General features: G+C 40.9%; 1 long non-coding RNA gene across 1 annotated transcript in view; it reads left to right on the forward strand.

The window, feature by feature from the left end:
• The window catches only part of LOC138167315 (uncharacterized), a 55156-nt gene that overhangs the window by 20399 nt on the left and 8884 nt on the right, over window positions 1-25873 (forward strand). The window contains exon 3 of the long non-coding RNA XR_011169863.1: window positions 24009-24076. This is a non-coding gene — a long non-coding RNA (uncharacterized lncRNA). The remainder of the gene's footprint in view (window positions 1-24008; window positions 24077-25873) is intronic.

A 25873-nucleotide genomic window follows, 5' to 3' on the forward strand; every position in this document is an offset into this window, starting at 1 on the left:
TTTGAAGATGAGGAAACCGAAGCAAATAGGGTTAAGTGACTTGCCCAGGGTCACACAGCTAGTAAGTGTCTAAGGCCAGATTCAAACTCAGAAAGATAAGTCTTTCTCTGAGACCCAGCACTCTATCTACTGTGCCACCCAGCTGCCCCTACTACAAAGTAGGTACTCTAGACATTGTGATACCCATTTTATAACTAAGGAAATTAGATTCCTAGAGAGTTTATGTGGATTGTTTTAGGTTATATAGATAATAAGTTGAAAAGCTGGTATTTAAACTCAGGTCTTCCGACTTCCCACATACAGCAATCTTTCAATTATACTATAGTCTCCTCTTATAAGAAGTATTGTTACTTAGATTACTTCCACCTTCCTCAAAGCACCAAGTTCAATCTGGAGTACTTAGAATAGCCCTAAATGCCTTGGTTAGCAAATTAAAGAGTGAATATTGGATAGAGAACAGAATAGATACTAAGCAAAGGAGAAGCTGCCCTCATAGAGATGTTATTATTGTTTTGTTCAATCATTTTCAGTCATTTCTAACTTTGTGATCCCATTTGGAGTTTTCTTGGCCAAGACACAAGAGTAGTTTGACATTTTCTTCTCCAATTCATTTTATAGATGAGGAAACTGAGGCAAACAGGGTTAAGTGACTTGCCCAGGATCATACAGCTAGTAAATATCTAAGGTCAGATTTGAATTCAAGAAAATGAATCTTCCTGACTCCAAAGCCCAGCACTCTATCCACTGGGCCAACTGGCTACCTGGGTAATATAAGTAGGTAAATTCTCTATAACATACATAGAGACTTTGTGGGATGGGACTCATGACAGGAATATAACTACCCAAGGGTATACATTATTAAAAAGAAACAAATTCAACAAAAGAGATGTTAGAGTAATACTGTACATTGAGAAGATAAATTCATATGAGGAAATCCATGAACCTGAGAGAAGTAAGGTAAAAGGTAAAAGGATGAGGAGTAGAGAGACAAACAGGGCTGATACTGTGGTAGGAGTATAATACAGACCACCCAGTCAAAAGGAGGTAATGCATTAAGGAAACAGATCCCAAAACTGCCACAGAAGCATGATGTGATTCCTGACATCTGAAGAAGCAAGCTCTGCTAAAATCGCAGTGGCAATTTTCTAGATTTAACTTAATGATAATTTCATTCTTCAAAAGGCAGAGGAAGCTATGAATAGAAGCACTATTTTGTACCTAATTCTGGTAAAGGAGAAGGAACTGGCTGCTAAGGTGGAAATGATGGGAAACCTTGAGAGGAAGTGAGCAGGTCACTGCCGTCTTAGAAGCTGACTTAGATAAGGAAGGGAAAGTCAGGCAGAGCCTGACAGATCTCAGATTTCGAGAGGACAGAGTTCATTGAATTCAGAGAAAGGGGAGGTAGTACCTCCTGGCCTAATAATTTATAAGGAAGTAAGACAGAGAAGGATGGTGTACTCAAGAGCAAATTCTGACACCACAAATGTAAAGGATAAAGGAAAAGGTGAAGGGTCTTGCTGTTATTGTTGTTGCTCACCAGTGATATCAGGAGGCTGATGTCTGACTTGCAGGTGAATTGGATTTAAGGGAGGCAGGGCTGTGTAAAGCCATCAGCCTCAACCCCTCTTCCAGAGTCATCAGAGTGTAGTGGTAAGATACAGTTTAGGATGACTGGTGATGGCTCCAGATGCAGTGGGAGACCTTGGCCTTTTTAAGCTAAGATCTTTCCAGGGTCTCAGTTTGTCTGAGGCAATATTCAGTGATCTTACCTAGCCTTTAAAGGATCTAAAGGAACCAACGTACAGGAAACTCACTGAGCAACTTGGGTTTTAAAAGACATGTATAGAAGATGGAAGAAAGGGGAAAAGACTGAAAATGAATCCAAGAGTGGTATTGTCCTGTAAGAATAGTGGCAAAGAGGGGTGGCTAGGTGGTGCAGTGAATAGGGCACCAACCCTGAAGTCAGGAGGACCTGAGTTCAAATGTGGCCTCAGACACTTAATACACTTATTAGCTGTGTGACTTTGGACAAGTAATTTAACCCCAATTGCCCTCCAAGTAGCAAAAAAAAAAAAAGAATAGTGACAAGGACTCTAATGCTCAGAATGAACTTGGGCGCTGTCACACATGAAAAACCACTTAAAGGTCTCACTAAGCCACCAGTACTTGTTTTAAGGCATAATGGATATGCAAAGAAAAGGAAAAGGGGATAAGATCATGGTTTGGGGTGTTGGCATGATAAAAGTAGATAATGAATAGGATGCAAAATTACCCAAATTGTCTTATTTTTTTGTTTTCTCCATCAAGGAAATATTTTTTTCTTTGTTCTTCTTATTGAGAGGAAGAATTTGGCTCAATGAAATGAAAAATTCTACCAATGAATTTTCCCTGAGTGGAAAGGACTGCCTCAGAAGGCAATGGGTTTCCCATCACTGAAGGTCTTCTAAGAGGACTATTTGATAAATAAGTGCTCAGGGTGCTATAGATGGGATCCCTACCCTTACAGGAGATAAATTCTGAGGATCTTTATACTCCTGAGATACTCTGGTCACTATGTATACACATGGTTTTGTACTCATGTATAATGACCAGAGAAGAACTCAGATCCTTTTGCAACAGATATTCTTTTGTGGTCAAGGTTGCAGGTATGGGATTAGAATTATGATCAAAGTTATTTATAATTCTTTTTTTTTTAAGCAATTGGGGTTAAGTAACTTGCTCAAGGTTACATGGCCAGGTGTTTCTGGGTGTGGTGCTAAGTATCTGAGCCCAGATTTGATCCCTAGGTCATCCCCACACTGGAGCCGGTGCTCTTACTCGCTGAGCTACCTGGCCGCCCCTAAGCAACTGGGGTTAAGTAACTTGCTCAAGGTTACACAGCCAGGTGTTTCTGGGTGGGTACTAAGTGTCTGAGCCCGGGATTCGATCTCCAGGTCATCCCGACACTGGAGCCGGTGCTCTTACTCGCTGTGCTACCTGGCCACCCCTATAATTCATTTTTACTATATTTACTCAGTTAATTTGTATTCAATTGTAAATTCTTTCTCAGAAGCTAAAAGTTAATTCTTTTACAACATAGGATGACTTGACTATGTCTACATGATAAAAAACATTTTCCATGTATGGTTTCAAAGAGTTCTCTTTACACTATTTCCCAGTTTAATTCTCACAACCATCCCTCTGAAGTAGTTAATGCAAGGATGTTATCCCTATTTGATAGCTCAGGAAATCAAGCCTCATATTACCCAAGTGACCCAGTGAATAACTGGTGGAGCTGAGATATAAGTCTAAGCCTTTGGCCAAAGCGTCTTATGTTTATTTTACACTGATGCAATGAGAACTAATGGTTCCAAAATAAGCCAGTAAATTTCTCAATCTGAAAGCGATTGTTTTGCACTCATTAGAATTTAGGAGGCTACAGGGGAAATAACATGTCTCTGGAGTCAGAGGAGCTGAATTCAAATCCCATTTCTGATGCTCACTCATTACCTGGGTGACTTTCAGAAAGTCACTTAATTTTCTTGCACTTCCATTTTTTCTTTTTCCTTTCTTTTTTTTTTTTTTTTTTGATTATTCTTATACCACCCCCCCCCCTTTTTTTTTTTTTTTTTTACCATTTTTCAAATGCTTTATTAACTTTTGATTTACATCATTCATTTCCACCAGATTTTGAGCTACAAATTTTCTCCCTGTTTCCCCCCTCCCCACCACCTCAAAATAGCAGTCCCACAGGATATCCCCTCCTCCAATCTGCTCTCTCCCATATTTTCTCCCATACCCCTTTCGACTTTTCTAGGAGGGCATGGTGGATCTCTATGCCCCAGTGCTTGTATATCTTATTTCCGAATTACATGTAAAATAGTATTAATAATAGTATATATATATATATATATATTTAAATATTTGATTTTAAAACTTTGAATTCCAGATTCATTCCCTTCCTCCCTTGTCACCCACCCTTACTGGGAATATAAGCAGTTCAGTATAGGTTGTACATGTATAGCTAATGCAAAACAATAACATAGTAGATATATTGTAAAAGAATGACTATATTTCCCTCCCTCCTATCCCACCTCCCACTTGTTCTATTCTCTACTTTGATCCCATCCCTTTTCAAAAGTGGGTGCTTCCAACTTCCCTCCCCCCCAGACTACCCTCCCTTCCATCATCACCCATCTCATCCCCTTCCCCCCTACTCTCCTGGAGGGTGAGATACCCTATTTAGTGTGTATTTCATTCCCTCCCCAAGCCAAATTCAATGAGAATGAGGTTGACCCATTCCCTTTTGCCTTCCTATTCTTCCCCTCCATTGTAGCCATTATCCTTTGCTTCTTCTATATGAGATAGTTTACCCCATTCTCTCTCTCCCCATCTCCTCTCATTATATGCCTCTCTCAACTCTTATTTTCACCTTTTAAATATCATCCCTTCCTATTAAATTGGTCCTGTGCCCTCTATGTATACCTATAAACATATATACACACATTCACAAATGTATTCATATGCCTATATACTCTCATATATAGACATATATATTTCTATTCCATTCAACTACTTTCATACTGAGAAAAGTTTCATCAGTTACAATTACTGTTTTTCCATGTAGGAATGTTAATAGTTCAACTTTGATAAGTTCCTTATGATTTCTTTTCCCTGTTTACCTTCTCATGCTTCTCTTGCTTCTTGTATCTGAATGTCAAATTTTCTATTCAACTCTGGTTTTTCAGCAAGAATGCTTGAAAGTCCTCTATTCCACTGAATAACCATATTTTTTGCTGGGTAGGTGACTCTTGGTTTTAATCCCAGCTCCTTTGCTTTCAGGAATATCATATTCCAGGACCTTTGATCCCTCAGTGTAGAAGCTGCCAGATCCTGGGTTATCTGATTGTGTTTCCACAATATTCAAATTGTTTCTTCCTGCCTGATTGTAATATTCTTTCCTTAATCTGGGAATTCCGGAACCTGGATGTAATATTCCTAGGAGTTTTCTTTTTGGGTCTTTTTCAGGAGGTGATTGGTAGATTCTTTCAACCTCTATTTTGACCTCTGGTTCTTAGAGCATCAGGGCAGTTTTCTTCGAGAACTTCCTGGAGGATGATTTCTAGGTTCTTACTTTGATCATGGCTTTCAGGTAGTCCAATAATTTTTAAATTATCTCTCCTGGATCTATTTTCCAGTGGTTTTTCCCATGAGATATTTCACATTGCCTTCTATTCTTTCATTTGTTTGGATCTGTTTAATAGTATCTTGATTTCTCATAAAGTCATTAGCTTCCATTTGCTCCAATCTAATTCTTAAGGAATGATTCTCCTCAGTGAGCTTTTGAGATTCTTTTTCCATCTAGAAAATTCGGCTTTTTAAGGCATTCTTCTCCTCATTGCCTTTTTGAGCCTCTTTTGCCATTTGAGTCAGTCTGTTTTTTAAGGTGTTATTTTCCTCAGTCAGGCTGTTGACTCTCATTTCATAATTTTCTTGCATTGTTCTCATTTCTCTTCCCAATTTTTCCTCCACTTCTCTTATCTGCTTCTTAAGGTCCTCTATGGCCTGTAACCAGCTCGTATTTTCCTAATATATTCCTGCTTTTGGTGCAGGAGTTCTGACTTCCCTGTCTTCCTCCTGTTCCATGCTTTGCTCCTTTTTGTCCCCAAAATAGTAGTCTAATGTTGGAATCTTCTGTCTGCTTTGTTTACTTTGCCTGGTCATGTTGCCATTCAGTCACTTGACCCCTGGGCTTTTTGCTACAGTAGGACTCTGTCACCAGACAGGGGAGCTTTTGTCCCAAATGCTGGGGTTTTCTCAGCTGCCAGAGGTATTAGATGGGTGCCCTCTCTGAGGCCCCCACACACTCTGGCAAGCTGTACACACACCCCAGGACCTCCATCCTAGACTGCAATCCAGATCCAAGCAGGTTAAAGCAAGAGCAATTACCCTGCAGACTGGTTGCTTGATCCCCCTACACTCTGCAGGAGCTGAAGCTGCCATGTGGTACTGACTGGCTGTGCCAAGCATCTCAGCCGCTTCTCGTCCCAGGGGCAAAAGCCAAAACTCTCCCACTTACTGGGTCCCAAAGTCCAGACTGCACTGACCTCTCACTTTGTCCTTCGCATCTATGTTTTGATAATTCTGGAAACAGCCACAGCTGCTGCTGATCTGGAGTCCCTCCTGGGGCTAAAACTGCAGAGCGCTGCGCTGGCCTATTCCTGCCGGCCTGCCGAGCTGTCCTCAGAGGGAGGCTGGCTTCTCTATGTCATTTTGTGGGTTCTGCAGCTCCAAAGTTTGTTCAGAGTCCCCTTTTTACATTGATTGGGGAAGGTGGAAGCCGGAGCCACTGGGAGGTCCTGCTTCTACTCTGCCATATTGACTCTGCCCCCCGACTTCCACTTTTTCAACTGTAAAATGAGGGTGTTGGACTAGATGGCCTCTGAGGTCCCTTCCAGTTTATAATGTTAGGAACAGAACAAATGGAGACCTGTAGGATCAGTTTGGGCTGTTACTCCTAGCACAGTGAAAGTTCTGATTTCCAAGGAAATCAGGATCAAGAAGAAGGAGATGAATAAAAGCTGGACTAATTCGATCTCTCCCTTACATCCACAACTACAAGAAGAGCAGATATGGGTCAATAGTCTATTTGAAGCTTTTAGAGTAGTGTTGTATTATATTTCTGAGGTGATTGGAAAAACTTCCATTATATGTAAATTCTTTTTATCCTTTGACCTCACTTTGAGCAGAAGGAAAAGAGATTGTAGGTATCAGGTCAGGAAGTGGGTATCCAACCAAATAAATGCCCCTGCCACCTCCTAGCAATCAGAAAACTTCTAGATTTAGAGTCAGAAAGAACTCTTGAAACTGTAGAATTCAACCCCCTCACTTTATAGATGAAGAAATTGAGTCAGAGAGGCAACTAGTTAGTGTCTAATTAGTGAGATCTGAGTTCAGGTTTTCCTAACTCCAAGTACAGTGCCCTATAGAGAGCCTGGGATTGTCCAATGAGCCAATGAGCTTGGGCCAGTAAATGGGCATTGCTGGGTCAATCTCAAATTGCCAGGGGGATATTTTGGAGAGAAAAATCCCCATTCCCTTGTGGAGGTCATAAGGTACTCTAAGCTTGGAGAATATCTCAAACCAAGGTATAGTTAACTCAAATTAACTTAAAAACTAGTTGCCATTCAGCTTGAGACTATGCAACTTTCTTTCCTGTACATTTCCAAGTGAATTACCTTGGCAGATTATTTCAGAATGTATATACTCTTTTCTCTCGTGAATAAATGTTTCAAAATACATTCTTGTGCCCAGAACGTCTGGTAACAAGCAAAACAGGAAGAAGGGAACCATGTTTGGCAGCAGCCGAAGAAGGGGAGAAGGTAATTAAGGATTTAGGGGTACTGACCAGGAAGCCAAGTATGTTTTGGTACTAAGGTTAGAAGGCAAGAAGCCTCAAATAAGACTTTAGAAGTCTGTGAATTTCAGAAAGTAGGGAAAGAGAAAGCCTTAGGACCAAAGGCAGAGTCCTGCAGACATCTTCCTGGAATCTCTCGAGTTAAGAGATAAGCAGGACCTAAGACCCATGGCCACATTCTCCCCATGTTTAGGTAAGGCTTGTATTTGTTTGGCCAAACTCTTCCTTCTTTTCTATTCTTCAACCATCGCCATGTGGGGCAAAGAATTGTGTATAGAGCTGAAGTCCCCAAGGCACCCTCAGGTCTGGCCTGCCGTAAGCCAACCTCACAGTGCAGCAGAGAAGATCTTGTTTGGTAATAGTAATCAATTGTCTATCTCAGATCTCAGGATCACAGGTTTAGAGCTAGAAGGGATCCTGGATGCCTCCAAAGTTTCATTAAACAGATGATTGTTGTTTGTTGTTTGTCATTCATTCTCAAAGAGAACCAATGACATCAGGAGGGTGATGTCATGACTTAGAAGTGAATTAGATTTAGGTGAGACAGGGCTATGCAATGTCATCAGCTTCACTGTCTCCTCCACAGTTATAGAAGTCCAGGGGCAAGACCTAAGTCAGGACTAGTGGCGATGGCCCTAAGTGCAGTGGAAGACCTTGGTATTTTTATGCTGAGCTCTTTCCCAGGTCTGAGTTTGTCTGAGGCAACATCCATTCAATAATCAAAGGCTAGGTAAGAATTGAGGCAAAAGATGGCCTAGTTTTCTTTCACCAAAAAAAAAAATCAATCTGGAAGGAGAAGACCCTCAGTCTCTGGCTAGAACAGAAACAGTTGCTATTTACACTCATTCTGAGCTATCAAAATCCAGCTGAGCACAGATGAAGTAACTCATTCAAGGTCACACAGACAGTAAGACAGAAAGGCAGAATTCAAACCCAGATCCTTTGACTGATTCCAGTGCACTGTGCCATGAGGAACAGGGGTAGTAGTATGTATTAGGCACTATGCTGAACTCTGAGATTATAAGGTAAGGAAACCATAATTAATGCAAAAGTAAATAAAAGTCATGGGCAAGAAGGTAGAAACCATGCTTCTGATATGTCCAGAACCCACAAATATCTGAGGCATATTAGTATTGATTAGGACCCACTGCAGCCTCTTTAAAAGATGAGACTGGATCAATGGTTTTACTGCTACAGGGAACTCTATCAAGTGCAATAGCATTTCTCCAACTTACATCTTATGTAGTTGCCTAGTGCCCTGAAAAGTTGAATGACTTGCTCAAGGTCACACTACTCTGTGTCAGAGATAGGGCTTGAATCCAGGTTTCCCTGCTTCAGTACCAGCTCCTATTTACTACACCACATTGCCTTGAGGCTAGAACCTGGTTAGTCCCTGGATAGGAGTCTATTTAAAGTGTTAGGATGCCCAAGCCAAGACCACCTCTCTCTTTTTACTATTAGGAAACACCCTGTTTTCTAGAGCTAAGGCCCAGCAAGCAAACTGTGCCCTGAATTTGGCGTAACAACAACCCTTTGCACTCACCCCCTGGATGAACTCTCCTGAAGCAAAATCCCAGAATTGTTTCACACCAGCCCCAGTCGCAGGAATCATGTTCTGGTCATCAAGCCTTGCTATGAATCGAGCACATCTCACTGTTGCTGCTGCCCCTCATTTTCACAGCTACAGCTCACTGACTAGCCATCACTATCTGTATCAAGCCTGGCTAAGGTGGGTCTCCTCCTGGAGGAGGCCCCAGAACACATATCTAGTTTAAAGAAAGCTTTTTTGTTAATAACCACCATTAGCTCTTTGGTTTTATTCTTCAGAGTTAACAGGGGTTGTGATTATTTCTGTGAGCCCTTTGATACTGTTTTCAATGTTAATAGTGGTTAGTATGTAACCTCTGTGGCTCTTTGGTCACTTACTTTCAGGGTTTGACAAAAGCATCATCATATTAGGTCAGACTTGACACCTGAACACTCTGCCAATCTGCAACTCCTGCATGAAAGCATATAGGAAGAGAAAAGCCAGCACTGATAAAGAAAGCCTCAGTGGAGTACAGACTCCTCCATCTGGACAGTGATTTCAGTGACTGGTGACCACTCGGTGACTGAGGAGCAGAAGGACCATTCGGTGAAGAAGCTCAGTGTGAGGGCTGGCATGTTTTCCCTGCATGGGTGGGACATGGGATGGGCCTTTGTAGCAACACACAGAATCTACTTCAAGCCCTCTTTGTCACTCATTTCAAGAGTGGCCTTGAAAGATGACCCTCTCTGAGACATAAGAACTCAGGAATCATAGGTCAAAGACTTGTTTGTCAACAACCTCATCATATCATGGAGTTAGACAAGATAGCAGAACTCTACCAGACTATATAACTGATCCCACAAAACCCAGGCAGCAATCAGTACTACCCAAGGTATTTCACTCTATTATGAAATTACTATCTGATGACTTTTGACACTTAGGTCAAGAGAGAACACTTACAGATTCTTCTAGCTCAAGATGGCAATTGATTTATATAAGTGTGGGACTTGAGCTCAATGTATTTAAAGTGCTATCAACTCCTACTGCATACTTGGAGAACATAATTATTAATTTAGTTGCCATTTATATAATACCTACTATGTTCCAGCTTGATGGCTCAGTAGAGCACCAGACTGGGAATCAGGAAGACCTGAGTTCAAATCCTATATCAAACACTGGTTGGCAAGTCACCTCACCATTTGCCTCAGTTTCTTCATCTGTAAAATGAGGTGTAAAAGGAATGGTAAACCCCTCTAGTATCTTTGTCAAGAAAAACCCCAAATGGGGTCACAAAGGGTCAGCCACGACCAAAACTACACAACAACAAAAATGTGGGGGCGGAGGCAAGATGGCAGAGTAGAAGCAGAAACTCTGTGAGTTCCCCCCACAACCACCTCCAATACCTGTAAAATATGACTGTAAACTAACTTTAGAGCTACAGAACTCACAAAGTGACAGAGAGAAACAAATATCCAGCTGAAGGCAGCCTGGCAAGCTGACAGGAAGGGTCTATTGCACCAAGCTGGAAGACGCCTGCAGTCCCACGTGACCCACGCCAAGCCCTGGGCAGCCCTGACCAGTCGCCCAAACTGGTCAGAACAGAGTTCAGGAGAGTGACTCACCAGCAGCTGTGGAGGTTTCCAGACTTTTAAACCCATAAACACCAAAGAGAAAGTAAAAGGACAGTGGGGAACTCTGTTGGAACTGGGTGACCCAAGAGTACAGTCAGGCCCCTGCCCCTGGGGCAAGAGGTGGCGGAGGCGCTGTGGCTGCAGTTGCTGCCGTGTGGCTCCCTCCAGAGCTCCTAGCCTGCAGATCATAGGGGGACCAAGAAACCATTCAGAGGGTAGTTGCTCTTGCTTTGACCTGCTTAGATCTGGGTTGCTGTGCTGGGTGGTGGTCCTGGGGTGAGAAACGTCAGTGTGCCAGAGCTTGTGGTGGTTGTAGAGAGGGCGCCCTCCTCAGACCTCTGACAAAATTTGCAAAAACCCCAGCGATTTGGGACACAGCTCTCCACTCTGGAAGCAGAGTTCTACCCATGGCAAAGAGCTCAAAAGTCAAGTAACTGGCTGGCAAGATGAGCAAGCAAAGGAAGCACAATCAGACTATAGAATCCTTTTTCTGGGACAAAAAGGATCAAAACATGGAACCAGAAGAAGTCAAGAAAGGCAAGACTCCTACATTAAAAGCTTCCAAGAAAAATATGAACTCATTACAGGCCATGGAGGAGCTTGAGAAGGATTTTGAAAATCAAGTAAGAGAAGTTGAGGAAAAATTGGGAAGAGAAATGAGAATGAAGAAAATCATGAAAAGTGAATCAACACCCTGCTAAAGGAGACCCCAAAAAATGCTGAAGATAATAACACCTTAAAAAATATACTAACACAAATGGCAAAAGAGGCCCAAAAAGCCAATGAGGAGAAGAATGCCTTTAAAAGCCAAATTTCCCAGATGGAAAAGGAATTCCAAAAACTCACTGAAGAGAATAATTCCTTCAAAATTAGATTGGAACAAATGGAAGTTGGTGACTTTATGAGAAATCAAGTTACTGTAAAACAGATCCAAACAAATGAAAAAAAAAATAGAAGGCAATGTTATCTCATTGGAAAAACCACTGACCTGGAAAATAGATCCAGGAGAGATAATTTAAAATTATTGGACTACCTGAAAGCCATAATCAAAAAAACAACCAAAAAGTCATCCTTCAAGAAATTCTCAAGGAAAATTCCCCTGATATTATAGAACCAGAGGGCAAAATAGAAATTGAAAAAATTCACTAATCACCTCTTGAAAAAGATCCCAAAAAGAAAACTCTTAGGAATATTATAGAAAAATTCCAGAGTTCCCAGGTCAAGGAGAAAACATTACAAGCTGTCAGGAAGAAACAATTTGAGTATTATGGAAATCAAGATAACACAAGATCTAGCCACTTCTACATTAAAGGATAGAAGGGCTTGGAATATGATATTCTGGCAGTCAAAGGAGCTGGGACTAAAACCAAGAATCACCTACCCAGCAAAACTGAGCATAATGCTTTAGGGGAAAATATGGTTGTTCAATGAAATAGAGGACTTTCAATTATTCTTGTTGAAAAAACCAGAACTGAACAGAAAATCTGACTTTCAAATACAAGAAACAAGAGAAGCATGAGAAGGTAAAGAGGAAAAAAAATCATAAGGAACTTATTAAAGTTGAACTCTTTACATTCCTACATGGAAAAATGATAATTGTAACTCATGAGACTTTTCTCAGTATGAGGATAGTTGAAGGGAATATATATGTATACATACATATATATGTTTATATAGGAAGGTATATGTGTATATAAATATATATGTGAATGTGTATATATATGTACATGTATACATATACAGAGGGCACAGGATCAGTTGAATAAGAAGGGATAACATCTAAAAAATAAAATTAAGAGGTGAGAGAGGAATATAATGAGAGAAGGAGATAGGGAGAGATAGAATAGGGTAAATTATTTCATATTAAAGAGGCAAGAGAAAACTGTTACAATGGAGGGGAAGAATAGGAAGGTGAAAGGGAATAGGTCAACCTTACTCACATTGAATTTGGCTTAAAGAGGGAATAACATACACACTCAATTGGGTATCTTACCCTATAGGAAAGTAGGGGGGAAAGGGAGAAAAGGGGGGAATGAAAGAAGGTAGGGCAGATTGGGGGAGAGGGTAGTTAGAAGCAAACACTTTTGAAAAAGGACAGGGTCAAAGGAGAAAACAGAACAAATGGGGGCAGGATAGGATGGAGGGAAATATAGTTAGTCTTTCAAAATATATCTACTATGGAAATATTTTGCATAACTACAACCCATATTGAATTGCTTATCTTCCTAGTAGGGGTGGGTGAGGAGGGAAGAAGGGAAAGAATCTGGAAATCAAAATTTTAAAAAAAAGTTAAAAAAATTTTAATTGTTTTTTTTTTTTACACACAACTAGGAAATAAGATATACAGATACTGGGGTATAGAAATCCATCTCGCCCTACTGGAAAGTTAAAGTGGGGATGGGGAAGAATATAGGAGAGAGCAGATTGGGGGAAGGAGTATCCAGTAGGCTTGCTGTTTTGGAGTGGGGAGTAGGGGAAAGACGGGTAGAAAATTTGTAAATCAAAATCTTGTGGAAATGAATGTTAAAAACTAAAAATAAAAAAAATGTGCCAGGCACTATGCTAAGAGCTTCATAAATATTAGTTCTTTTAGTCTTCAGACCCCTGGGAAACAGCTGCTGTTATTATCTTCATTTTATAGTTGAGGAAACTGAGACAAAGGTTTTTGCACACTCATAAGTGTGTCTTCAGCTGGGTTTTAGCTAATATCTTCCTTATACAAGTCTAGTTCTCTATCCACTGTACCACCAGCTGTCTTATAAACTTTAATGGCTTTTTTGTTTAGACTTTTTATCTCTAGGAGGATATAGGGAAAATAGGTAAGATGTGTAAGTCCATGTAAGTTAGGTATGTTGTCTAAATGCATATAGATGCAGCGTGGGGGTGGCCTAGATAGGTGTGACCTAAGACCTGACCTGTTTCTGCAGAGAGGAGGAGAGTTACAACCCATGCTTGTTCTCTGGCTCATGGAAAAGGGTGGGAAGACCCACAGTGCCACGAGAGAGCCATTTTTTGCCTTTCTTTTAACTCTAGAACCTAGTGCAGTGTCTGGGACATAAAAAGCATTTAATGAATGTTGACTGACTGATTATACTTTTCTCCCATCTCCAAGAGGGATAATAAATTGTATCTATCTTTCCTCCATCAAATATCTCTGGTGTAGGAATACAATGTTTAGGGGTCCATAAGGAAAGCCACAAATCAGGGCACTTAAAAGGGAGGGTAGCTTTTAGCTTCCCTTTGCCAGCCTAGATCCTTGCCATCAAGCTGATTGCACAGACAAAAGACCATTGCAAATAGAGGAGTGTGTAAACCTAAGTATCAAAGCAAAATAGCTAAGAAATTCTACAGTTTGGAATGTACAAGAAAATACATGGGGGAATGAGGCTTCTTTTGCTAGAGGACAGAGATGATGTTGCATTGCAAACCAAGGGAAGAGCCTAGGGAAACCTGTTTTCTGAATCTTCTAGGGAGGTAAGCTGAAAATCAAGAATACATTAAAAAGTTGGCCTCAGCTGTACTCCTGAAGCTTTTCTCTCCTTATGTCTCTCTTCCTAAAGCTCTGGTACCTACTCTGTCCCTTATGCAGAGTTGCAGCATCACCTTATCATTCTCTCCACAATCCAAAGCCATATCTCCTTCTACATACCAGCAGTACTCAGGATATTCTGGGCTTAGCTGGATGCCCAGTTACAAATTTAAGCAATATTCCAGTGCTGACACTATTTTGCCCAGTTTGTACAAGTATACCAAACCAGGAATCCGAAAGCTTCTGCTTTGGTACAGTGGTGTGGGAAAAGTCCCTCCCTGTGTACTGCTTCTGGGCCAGACCAGTAGACCTAGGAATGAATGCTAATCGTCACCATGGGCTGCAAAATCTAGCTAACATTTATAGAACACCTACTATATTCAAGGTGTTGTGCTAAGTGCTTTACAAACATTATCCCATTTGATCCTTACAACAACTCCAGGAGGTAAGTGCTATTATCTCCATATTACAGTTGAGGAATCTGAGGCAAACAGAGGTTAAGTGACTTACCCAGAGTCACACAGCTAGCAAGTGTCTAAGGTTGAATTTTAACTCAGATCCTCCTGATTCCAGGCCCAGAGCTCTAACCACTGTGTCACCATGAGCTCAAATAGACGTTATAGATGTTCCAGGCCTATCTGAGCAGTGATCAAGCTAATTTAAGATGCTTTAGAAGAAAATGGTAGAACAAGGTTATCCATGTAGTCAGTTGAGGCTTGTCTGCTGGAGTGTGTGTAGTATGTGGCTTAGCATGTAATTGGAATGTGTTACCATGTGTTATACATACCTTGTAACTTCTGGTCAAATTGCTTTCCTGCTGTTATGCTTCTTTGTTATAGAGTTTGTTTGTTATAGAGTTGGTATCCAGTGTACGAATTGTGTTTTTGCATGTCGTCTATATGTGCGTGTGATGCTATATGCTGTGTGTTGCATGAAATTTCATGACCTTGGTCTAACATATACCATAGCCTCATATATGCCATTGATTTGTGCTATGCATTATGCATTACTGCTAACTGCACGTAAGTCTAACAATGAATGCCGTGATGTAGGGACCTACATGGCACCAGGTGTGGCACTGAAGACATCAAGATCTCCAGCTCTCTTTCCCTTTTGCTATCAAGTCTGGGCTTTCAGTTGGGTTTCTGTCCTTTCCATGCTAAGGAAACCTGGGAAGCTATGTTCCATGAGTGTCCTGCCTGTCTATCGTTGTCCTGCCAAGTATCTAGTGAGAAGGGGTGTTCTAGCTATCCTGGTGTCCAAGTGGCACCTTCCCTCAAATTCTCTCTTTACTTTCAAATTCAGCCTTCCTTTCAAAATTTCCTGCTACTGCTGCCTCCCTTGGCCTCCCCTTCCCCTGCCCCCCAATTTGGTTTTGATCTTTGAAGTCAGAGTTCTGTAGATATTTATTGTCAGAACGGCCCTGGATTTTATGGCCCATTGGCCATCCCAGGAAGCATTTCATAGGCTCTTACATTCTACAAGAAAATGCCCTCACAGCAAGGATCCCAACTGCCTAGAGGCTAAATTGGTCATCAGCCATGGGCATGACCTTCATCTAATAGTGTTGGATGGGGGAGGTGAGGTGGGGAAGCAGCTTGAAAAACTCTTAAGACCTCAAACAGATGGCAATCAAGACCCGAAGGTGAATAAAATTACAAATAAAACAATATTTTGTGGCAGATCAGAAGATTTCAGTTATTGCCTTCTGCTCAGCAGTTTCAAATGGAGTCAGGGCACATGTACCATGAAAGTCAGGCAGGTGTAAAGTTCCCCTCGCGGTAATTCTCTCCCTGTTCCCCACCTGCTCTGCAGTCCCACTGTGTTGCTAGGGCGAAAGGAGCTTCTCTAAGATAGCCAGGGGCTGCCCTTGGGTCAATCTGGAAGTACAAACCTAGTCAAACCAAGCTGCCTAGCCGTCCAGAATGTCATTTGGTTACAGGATGGTATCAGGATTGTGACAGAGACAGTTCAAGGCAGATTAGAAGGCAAATTCAACCTTCCCCTTATGAAGAGGAAGCCCTATTTCATGAAGTTAGGTTCATTCACAGAATCAACCTCAAGACCTTGGCATGCAAAGGTTTCACTGGGTAGTTCTGGCAAGAGCAGAGTCCTATGGCAGGGCTGCTTTTCAGTCTTTTATTTTTTGGTCCTCTACTGGCCCCTGAATAAAGTCGAGGAATACTTTCAATATAGCTTTAAGTTTGGCCAAATAAACTCCCACTTAGTTGGACAGGCCTGTGCTTCTTATTATGCTTCCCTGGAGAAATAATAGCCAAAATCAGAGAAAAAATATGAGGAAGAGTTGCTTTTCTTCTTTACTATGCAGGCTTAACTGGACTTGAAATACCAGCAGGTTTTCATTAGTATTAGTGGTAGTTGCTGTAGGAGGAATGATAATAATAATCTCATGGACCACAAAATATTATATCTGGAAGGGGCCTTAGAGACCATATCACCACCCCATAATTTTATAGATTTTTATAATCATCATCATCATCATTATTATTGTTAAAATCCATTGCCTCATCATGGCATGAAAGTGACCTTTGGCTTTCCAAAGCTGTGGAAAGGGATTTCCAATGCTGGCAGGTAATAGCAATCTGGAAAGGCCTTGGTGGAGAGACCACCCCATCATCAGCTAATCAGCCTTAGGTCTATTTCTCTGAGGACCAAGATAGGTAATCTCAGACAGGCTTAGCACTAGAGGAGTGGCCATCAAGTGATAATATCTTGGGTTACAGAAACTCATTAAATCATCCAGTAAGGCAGGGGCAGGTCACAACCTGCATCAGAGGAGGAAGTACTTAGAGCAATGAAATTTGTTGTTCAGTTGTTTCAGTCATGTCTGACTCTTTGTGATCCCATTTGGGGTTTTCTTGGCAGAGATACTGTAGTGGTTTGTCATTTCCTCCTTCAATTCATTTTACAGATAAGGAGATTGAGGCAAACAGGGTTAAGTGACTTGCCCAGGGTCACACAGTTAGTAAGTGTCTAAGGCCAAATTTGAATTCAGGAAGATCAGTCTTCCTGACTCCAGGCCTGGCCCTCTATCAACTGCAACACCTAGTTGCCCATTAACAATGAAATAAAGAAGTATTAAAGTATAGCTATATAAGAAATAATAATGAATATGAAGTCCATTTTTTTTAACCTTGTGGAACGAAAAAAGAGGACCTGTGGGTCTGAGGGGGACTCTCTTACATCCATAATCAGGGAGGAGAGAGGCATGGTCAGAAAGGGGATGTTGGTAGCAATGGGGTGGGAGCATGGGAAAGAGGAAATAAAGCCCAATAGGGATCATTTATTAAAGTACCCGACAAGTGTCAAAATGAATAAAAAAGCATAAGGTCTTACTGTGCTCCAGACACAGTGCTAAACTCTGGAGATGCAATTACAATTCCATCTTGCCAGACAAAGCACATTGAAAAATCTTCAAAGTCCATCCCGTCAGCAGTAAATGACTAATGTATTCTGCACTGTTAACTCAGACATATTTACTTCCTGACAAGTGTTCTTGTCTTCCAACCTCCACTCGAATGTAAGCTGCTCTGCTAACTGAGGCCAGAGTTACTATCAATCAACAAACATTTATAAAGTATCTACTATGGGACAAGCACTATACTAAGTCCTGGGGATACAAAAAGAGATGAAAGACAATTCCTGCCTTCAAGGAAATTACGATCTAAGGGGAGAGACAACATGCAAATATATACAAAGCAATATATATATATGTATGTATGTATGTATGTATGTATATATATATATATATAGGATAAATAAAAAAATATTAACAGAGGGAAGGCACTGGAATTAAGAGCGTAGAAGGTGGGATTTTAGTTATGACTCAAAGGAAGCCAGGGAGGTCAGTAGTTAGATTAGAGGAGGGAATGGGGGCAGCCAGAGAGCATGATGGAGTGTCATTTACTATTTCCTTTTCTCTCTCCATCTTGCTAAGTACAATGCAGAGCTACATTATTACACAAAAGTTGTTCATTGCCAACCATTGCTGTCTGTAAAGGACCGTGGGATCAATCTTTTTCATTTACCACCTCAATTAAAATGAACTGGAAAACTACATAATTTTTTTACTACAATGTCTCTTTCAACACTGATAGACACTGCCTGGAGTGGCTAGGTGGCACAGTGAATAGAGCACCAGGCCTGGAGTCAGGAGGACCTGAGTTCAAATCCAACCCCAGACATTTACTAGCTGGGCAAGTCATTTAACCCTGTTTACCTCAGTTTCCTCATCTGTAAAATAAGCTAGAGAAGGAAATGGCAAACTGCTTCAGTTTTTCTTTGCCAAGAAAACCCCAAATGGGGTCACTAAGAGGGAACAACAACAGCCACTGTGTAACCATAAACCTGAATGTATATAATTAGGCTTATCTCTGTAATTAGAGTTATGGGGGACCAAATGAAGAAATCCGTTATTAGAATCAATGCCTAGGCTAGAAGGGCCCTGAGAAATATAGCCTGACTCCATCAGTATGGATTTGATAAATGAGACTCAGAGAGTTTATGGAATCTCCCCAAGGGCACAGAGAATTCGTGCAACTGGTTCTAGACCCTATGTTCTGGAGAGGCAGTGCGAGACACAGCGTGGCCCAACAGTGGCGCCCAGTACAAGCCTGCATCTGTGGCCTGGTAAGAACTACATCAGTAGGCAGATGGGCTGGGGAGGACCGGCAGCAGCAACCCTGACTTCTCTTGTTTCTATTTCCTCCTTGACCAAAGGTTGTGCTTTATTTGAATTTGCAGACAAAAGTAATTTGCTTAAATGTTTCTTCCATGGCCTTCTTCATTCTCTGAACTTTCTGCTATTAAAAAAGGAAGGGGGTGGGGGGCAGTGTCAATGTCTTTCCTCTGGCCTGACTTTCCCTGCTGTGTGAGTGCCTGGCCATGGGCGTGGGGATGTGGAGAAAGGCCGGTGCTGACGCAAGGAAGGGACACGCCCATCTCTTCTAGGGCAGGCCAGCTCAACCCAGCTAAGCCTCATTTCTCAGAGGAAATGAATTGAAAAGGCAAGCGTGCTCTTACTTAACCTTGCTTACTGGAGCCCTAACAAAAAGAGAACTTATATGGCTGTGGTCTAATGCTTTTGAGTCAGAAGGCATCTCAGCTGAGAGTATTGGAGTTGATTTTCAGACACGATCAACTTGTGGGTTTGTTCTGCTGGACTGCTTATTTGTTAACAAGGCTGGGCTTTTATTTGGGGGGAGATGTGGGCAGGATGGAGGGAAATGAAAAGAGAGGGAAGGAGGGAGGGGGAGAGAGAGAGAGAGAGAGAGAGAGAGAGAGAGAGAGAGAGAGAGAGAGAGAGAGAAGGGGAAAAGCATCTAAAAGGAGCATCAGTAAAACATTTTTTAAAAATCAGAAAAAAAGTTTAGTAGGGGACACAGACCAAATGAATAGTATTAATACTGCCATATTAAGTTTCATATACTTTTAAAAAAGCCAAGTTATAAGTAATAGAGATTCACAGTTTTGTATGTAATTCCCTCCCCACCTCCATTTTCTGTTCTTTGATTATGAAAATATTCATAAACATAATCATTGTTGATATTTGTCAAGTTCATTTTTTAATATGGCGGTAATTTCATTTGGCGCATGTGTGTATATATATACATACATATTCTTTTAGCATTATATCACAAAAAATACTTATGAAAAGTCATGTAAAACAAGAAATATGGGAAATATGAGAATAAAGTCATCCATCCATCATGAAACATTTACCAAGACACTTACATGCTGCAAGAAATTTTACCGCTCATTTATGCAAGGAAGTCACACGACATGGGCATGTTGAGTAACCATCTCTTGCGTGACCAGTTCATGCCCCAGTTTGGGGCAGCAGTGACATGTCCATGGGACCTGCTGAAAAGGCATATTTTCATATAGCTCCTGAACTAGCTCCTGTTTCTGGAGTGACTGAAAGCCTAAACTGTTTACCATGGCATCAGAAATGCAAGCTTGTCCTTTGGTGGTAGAATCTAGGAGTAATTTAATGCCCCCTCTCCTTCCCTCATGGGGCCCGAGTGCAAATCTGACTTCAGACGCTTACTAGCTGGGCAGGTTACCTTAACCCTGTTTGTCTCAGTTTCTCATCTATAAAATGAGCTGGAGAAGGAAATGGCAAACTACTTTGGCGTTTTTGCCAAGAAAACCTCAAATGGTGACATGAAGAGTCAGACATGACTCAACAACAACAAAAATTCCTCCCCCCTTTAAAAAAATAAAAATTCCCTGGAGTTTAATTGCAGCACAACGAGTAAGAGCACCGGCTCCAGTGTTGGGATGACCTGGAGATCGAATCTCAGGCTCAGACACTTAGCACCCACCCAGAAACACCTGGTTGTGTAACCTTGAGCAAGTTACTTAACCCCGATTGCTTTAAAAATAAATAAATAAAATGAGACACCTCTCAATATTTAAATCCATCCTGGCTAGATCTCTTTAGGGTTACAGGTCTCTGAATCACAGAGAAAAAAATATAACCCAATCACACAAAGGAAGTACCTAAAAATCAAATGGAAGCAGCTGAGCCAAAAGACACCATAGAGATTATCTGGTCCAGGCATCTCATTTTACAGATGAAGAACCCAATGTCTGAGCTGACACACTCAGTCCAGTGACCTCTCCATGACATCACTAGTTGGAAATTACCAGTGGCTTTTAATTGGTCCTTCATGTATATGAGCATCTTAAATATTTTCCCTCATTTCTTGTTTCTTACAAAGGACTTTCCTTTGAGTTTAAGGACTGTAAGTGTTTATGAAATAAGCTCAAACAGTTGAAAGGTTGAAGGTCACTCTAGATGTCAGCATCCTTTAAAAAAAAAAAAAGATCATATTGTACAGAGGGAAAGGTTAAAGGCTGATTGAACAATAGTACTGAGCTTTATAAAGGGATATTTTTTGGGGGTGGGGATAAGTATCTATTTCCCTTTTCCCCTGAGATCAAGAAAATTGACATAAACTAAAATAAGAACTTTATATTGGATCTTGTGAGAATGTTCCAGTGAGAAGCCTGTGCAATTCTGAAGAGCTTTCCCAAGGGAGGCTGTGGAATTCCCTTTTCTGGAGATCTTCAAGTAAAGGCTAGCTATTTCTTTGGGAGATCAAACCACTAAGAAGGCTCTCTCCTATGATGTATGAACAAAGACCTCATTCTTATTAACCTACATGCTGCCATGTCTTTTTCCTGTAATTCTGATCTGACAAACTTCTCTGTTTCTTCCAAATGGACTGATTTTTCTTATCAGGGAGAAATGTAGACAAAGGAAAATGAACTCATCATGTATGATTCTTTTTTTTTATTTTTTGCTTTTTTTTGGAGGGAGGAAGGCAGGACAATTGAGGTTAAGTGACTTGCCCCAGGTCACATGGCTAGTAAGTGTCAAGTGTCTGAGGCCGATTTGAACTCAGGTCCTTCTTACTTCAGGGCTGGTGCTCTATTAACTGCGCCACCTAGCCGCCCTAATCATATATGATTCTTAACACAATAAAAAATAATATTTTGGGTGGAGGCACAATACTCTCTCCAAAAGGCATTGTGAAATTTGGTTTTACAAATTAATTTTTAAAAAGGCTTCAATGACCTGTTCAGAGAAGGGTATTGCAGAACGTTCTTTCTGCTCACCACACCTTTGATGATGTTAGGAGGTTCTCTGTTTCTCCAGATCTGCACCCACATATATTTGGGAGTTGGTCATAGGGACAGTGGATCATAGACTTAGAGTTGGGAGACATCTTAGAGACCAAGTGTCCAACCTCTTTATTTTGCCAATGATGAAATAGGCCTACAGAGGTAGAGAGACTGACCTAACATCACACTGCTAGAAAGCAGCAAAGCCAGGTGGCTAGGTGGAGCAGTGGATAGAACACTGTACCCGGAGTCAGGAAGACCTGAGTTCAAATTTGGTCTCAGAAACTTATTAGCTGGGTGACCCTGGGCAAGTCACTTAACCCTGTTTGCCTCAGTTTCCTCATCTATAAAATGAGCTAGAGAAAGAAATGACAACCACTCTTGTATCTTTGCCAAGAAAACCCCAAATGGGATCACGAAGAGTCAGACAACTAAAAAATGAGCCATGGTCTCCTTGACCTGAGCCAAGAGCATTGTGTCCTCTAAACTACATCGTCCAGCAAGTAACTGGAAAATGATCTATTTTTTTTTTTGCGTTTGCTATAATTTGATCATAGAATCAAAAAGCTGGAGCTGGAGGAAACCTCAGAAGTCATCTAGTCCAACAACCTCATTTTACAGATGGGGAAATTGAGATACAGGGAGATTTAAGTGACTGGCCCAAGGTCATAGAGATGATAAATACAGAAGCAATGAACAAAAGAAACTATCCAATTTGGTGAGCCCTCTCCTTCCCACCTCTCTAATCCACACGATGAGATTAAAGGTTGTTGGCCTTTGTCAGGAGATGTGCCCCCACAGGACTAGTTAGTTACCCTAGCATCTTGCTGAGGGCACAAAAACAACACCCCAATGGGGCCCCACGGACTTAAAACTCTGTGGAAGTTGATTAGTGACTTAGAGACAAGAAGAGACAGAAACTTTCCCTTCTGTGGGAAGAAATAATTCATTCCTTTCTACCTTTACACAAGCTTTCTTTCTCTTGCATTTCTAGTCAGGTTCAAAATTTAGCATGGTATGGTAGATAGTATACCAGAAGAGGAGCCAGGAATAATTGAGTTCAAATTCTTGCTGGCTGTGTGACCCTGGACAAGTAACTTAAATTCTCTAAACTTAATTTTTCTTTCTCTATATAGTAAAATGAGTATAATAATTACAGAGTGGTTGTATTATGTTTTGCAGACAAGATGTACTCATACTCATGAAATCATTGAGCATTGAAATTTTTTCTCAAAAAAGAGTCAAAATTTAATATACTGATATTGAAATTCTGTCCTCCTAAATCCACTGTTTATGCCGAGGTCTACAGCTTGCAGCGTGTCTTAAGACCTCCGACTCAAGGTTTTAGTGCAACTTCTAATTGGCCAGTGTGATTGGTATGAGTACAACATCATTTATCTATTCAAGTTTGAGGCAAAAAAAACATATGGGTTGGGATGAAATAAGTGAAAGACAGTATGACCCAATGCACTGAAGACTCAGGACGGTGGGTTCAAGGCCCATCTCTGTCCCCCTTTGCAAGTCACTTGACCTCTCAGTGCACAGGCAAGTCCATAAGAATATAGATCAAAGACACTTCTGCCTACTGCTCTTGCTAGTTCATCTTCCTCACAGGAACCTCCCAACACCGATGAAATCACTCTTCTAGTTTTTGTTTTTTGTTTTTTTAAATGAATTAAGCCCCCTCATTTGTATAGCTCCAGAAAAAAAAATAGTCGTCTTAAATGGTGTCTCTACATCACAAGCCGGCTTTGTTGTGGCGGCTGTTCTTCTTCTTCTTTGTTATTTGTTGTTCGTCCTTCATTTTTGAAGAGGACCAGAGATATCAAGAGGAGACGTCCTGACATGGGCATGAATTAGATTTAAGTGAGGCAGAGCTGTGCAAAGTCATCAGCCTCCCTCTCTCCTCCAGAGCCATCGAATTCCGATGGTAAGACAGAAGTCAAGACTACTAGGTATGGCCTTGTATGTAGCAGATGATCTTGGCATTTCTAAACAGTATTTCCCAGGCTCCGGTTTGTCTGAGGCAATACCCATTTGCTGACCAAGGGCTAGGTAAGAGTTGAGACAGAAGATGACTTGATTTACCATCTCAAAATATCAATCGGGAAGGGGAAGACCCTCAAAATTTCTTGCCAGAACAGAAAACAGTTACTATCTGTACTCATTCTAATCCATCAAAATCTAAACAATGAGCCATTAGAGGCTTGGGCTGGGCTATTATTAGCTATTCAATCAACTTGTAGTAATTAATATGTAAATCCTTTGTAGGAGAAAACTATGGTGCAATTTTGGAGTCTGGGAAAGGACCTAGGATGTAGTTACTTGTGTGATCTTGGGTAAGTCACTTAGCTTTTCCTTGTTTCTTAATCTGTTAAAAAGTGAGGGTTGCAGTAGTTGATCTAGCCCTAAAATATGTGGTTCTCCCTTTTTTTCCTTGTGGTTTGTGGCTAAAGTTATCATTAGACATTGACTGAGAGTTACATAAAATCTAAGAACTAGAGGTAATCCTAGAAAATAAATCATCCAGGTCATCTCTCCTTAAGGAGTTGACTTGCCCAAAGACGTCTAGTGAGTACATGGAAGGGCCAAGACTAGAAGCCAGATCTTTTGGCTTCCAGTCAAACCCCCTTCCATAAGACTATAAAAAGGAAACCACCTGTAATAATAACTGACATTTATAGAGCTCTTTAAATTTCACAAAGTACTTCACATTCCACATATGGATTAACATTGGGGCCTAAGTAGCATTGTCTAGTGCACCTATTAGAGAGACCTAAATCTTAAACTGAATGATTGATTTTAAAATCAACTTCTGCAAGCAAAACTATAGGCAAATGCTGGCTCTTGAGATCTGCATCCAACAGCTATGCAACCTTCATTACGCCCTTGGAAAAAGCAATTAGAAAGAAATATCTTACCCTTGCCAAATGTTGGGGAAATGAGCTTAAATAGTTGTTGTTCAAAGGAATGATAATAACAAAACAACAACCACCCATATTTCTATAGCACTTTTAGGCTTATAAAGAATTTTTCTTCTCAAGAAATCAAGGAAACCCAGGATTTGAACCAAAAGCCATTTATTAGGCACCTATGTGCTGAGCACTGTGCCTGGAAAAATAAATTCAATTTAATTTAAAAATTAAATAGTCCCTGTCTTCAGAGAGCTTACATTCTATCAGAGAAAGAATAGACAATTTTAAATGAGGAAGCAGAAAGTTTAGCAGCAGCGTTAGGAAAGGTTTCATGTAGAAGGTCATGTCTGAGCTGAGTTTTGAAGGAAGCAAGGGCATCTTAGAGCCAAAGAGAGAAGGGAGTACATTCTATATATGGGGGACCACCAATATAAAGGCACAGAGATGGGAGGTGAGACGCCATGTTTGAGAAACATTAAAAAGTCCAGTTTAGTTGACTGGGGAAGTATGGAAAGGAGAGTAACATATATAATAAAGAGTTGGGGACAAGATTTTGAAGGTCCTTAAACACCATAGAAGTTTGGGGCAGCTAGGTGGTGCAGTGAATAGAGCACTGGCCCTGGAGTCAGGAGGATGACTTTGGGCAAGTCACTTAACCCCAATTGCCCTACCTTCCCCCCTCCAAAAAAGCAAAAAAACAAACAAGCAAAAAACACCATAGAATATGTGTTCAAGTGATCTTGGAGGTGACAGGAAGCCATTGGGGTTTATTGAGTAGGGGAGTGGTCATAGTATTGAGTGGTCAGACTTGCACTTTAAGGAAATCACTTTAGAGGAGAGACTTAAAGCAGAGAGACCAATAAAGAGGCCATTGTGATATAGGGAAGAGATGATGAGGGCCTGAACTGGGTGGTGGCCATGTAAGTGGAGAAAGATAGATATGAGAGGAGTGTTGATAGAAACAACAAAATTGGGTAAATGATTGTGTATACGAGGTGAAGGAATGCGAGAAGTTGAGGATAACAGCAAGGATGTGAATGTGATTGACTAGAAAGATGGTGATGCCCCTACCAGTAATAAGGAAGTCTAGAAGAATATTGGATTTGATAGGAAAGAGAATGAGTTCTGTTTGGAGTCTGTTGAGTTTGAGACATCTCCAGGATGTCCATTTTGAACTGTCTAAATGATAATTAGTAATGAAGGGTGACTCAGAGGAGAGAG

The sequence above is a fragment of the Petaurus breviceps genome, unplaced genomic scaffold (genome assembly GCF_028583685.1).
Source record: "Petaurus breviceps papuanus isolate PSGF00001 unplaced genomic scaffold, PetGlider_PUasm1.0 229, whole genome shotgun sequence".
Classification (NCBI taxonomy): domain Eukaryota; kingdom Metazoa; phylum Chordata; class Mammalia; order Diprotodontia; family Petauridae; genus Petaurus; species Petaurus breviceps.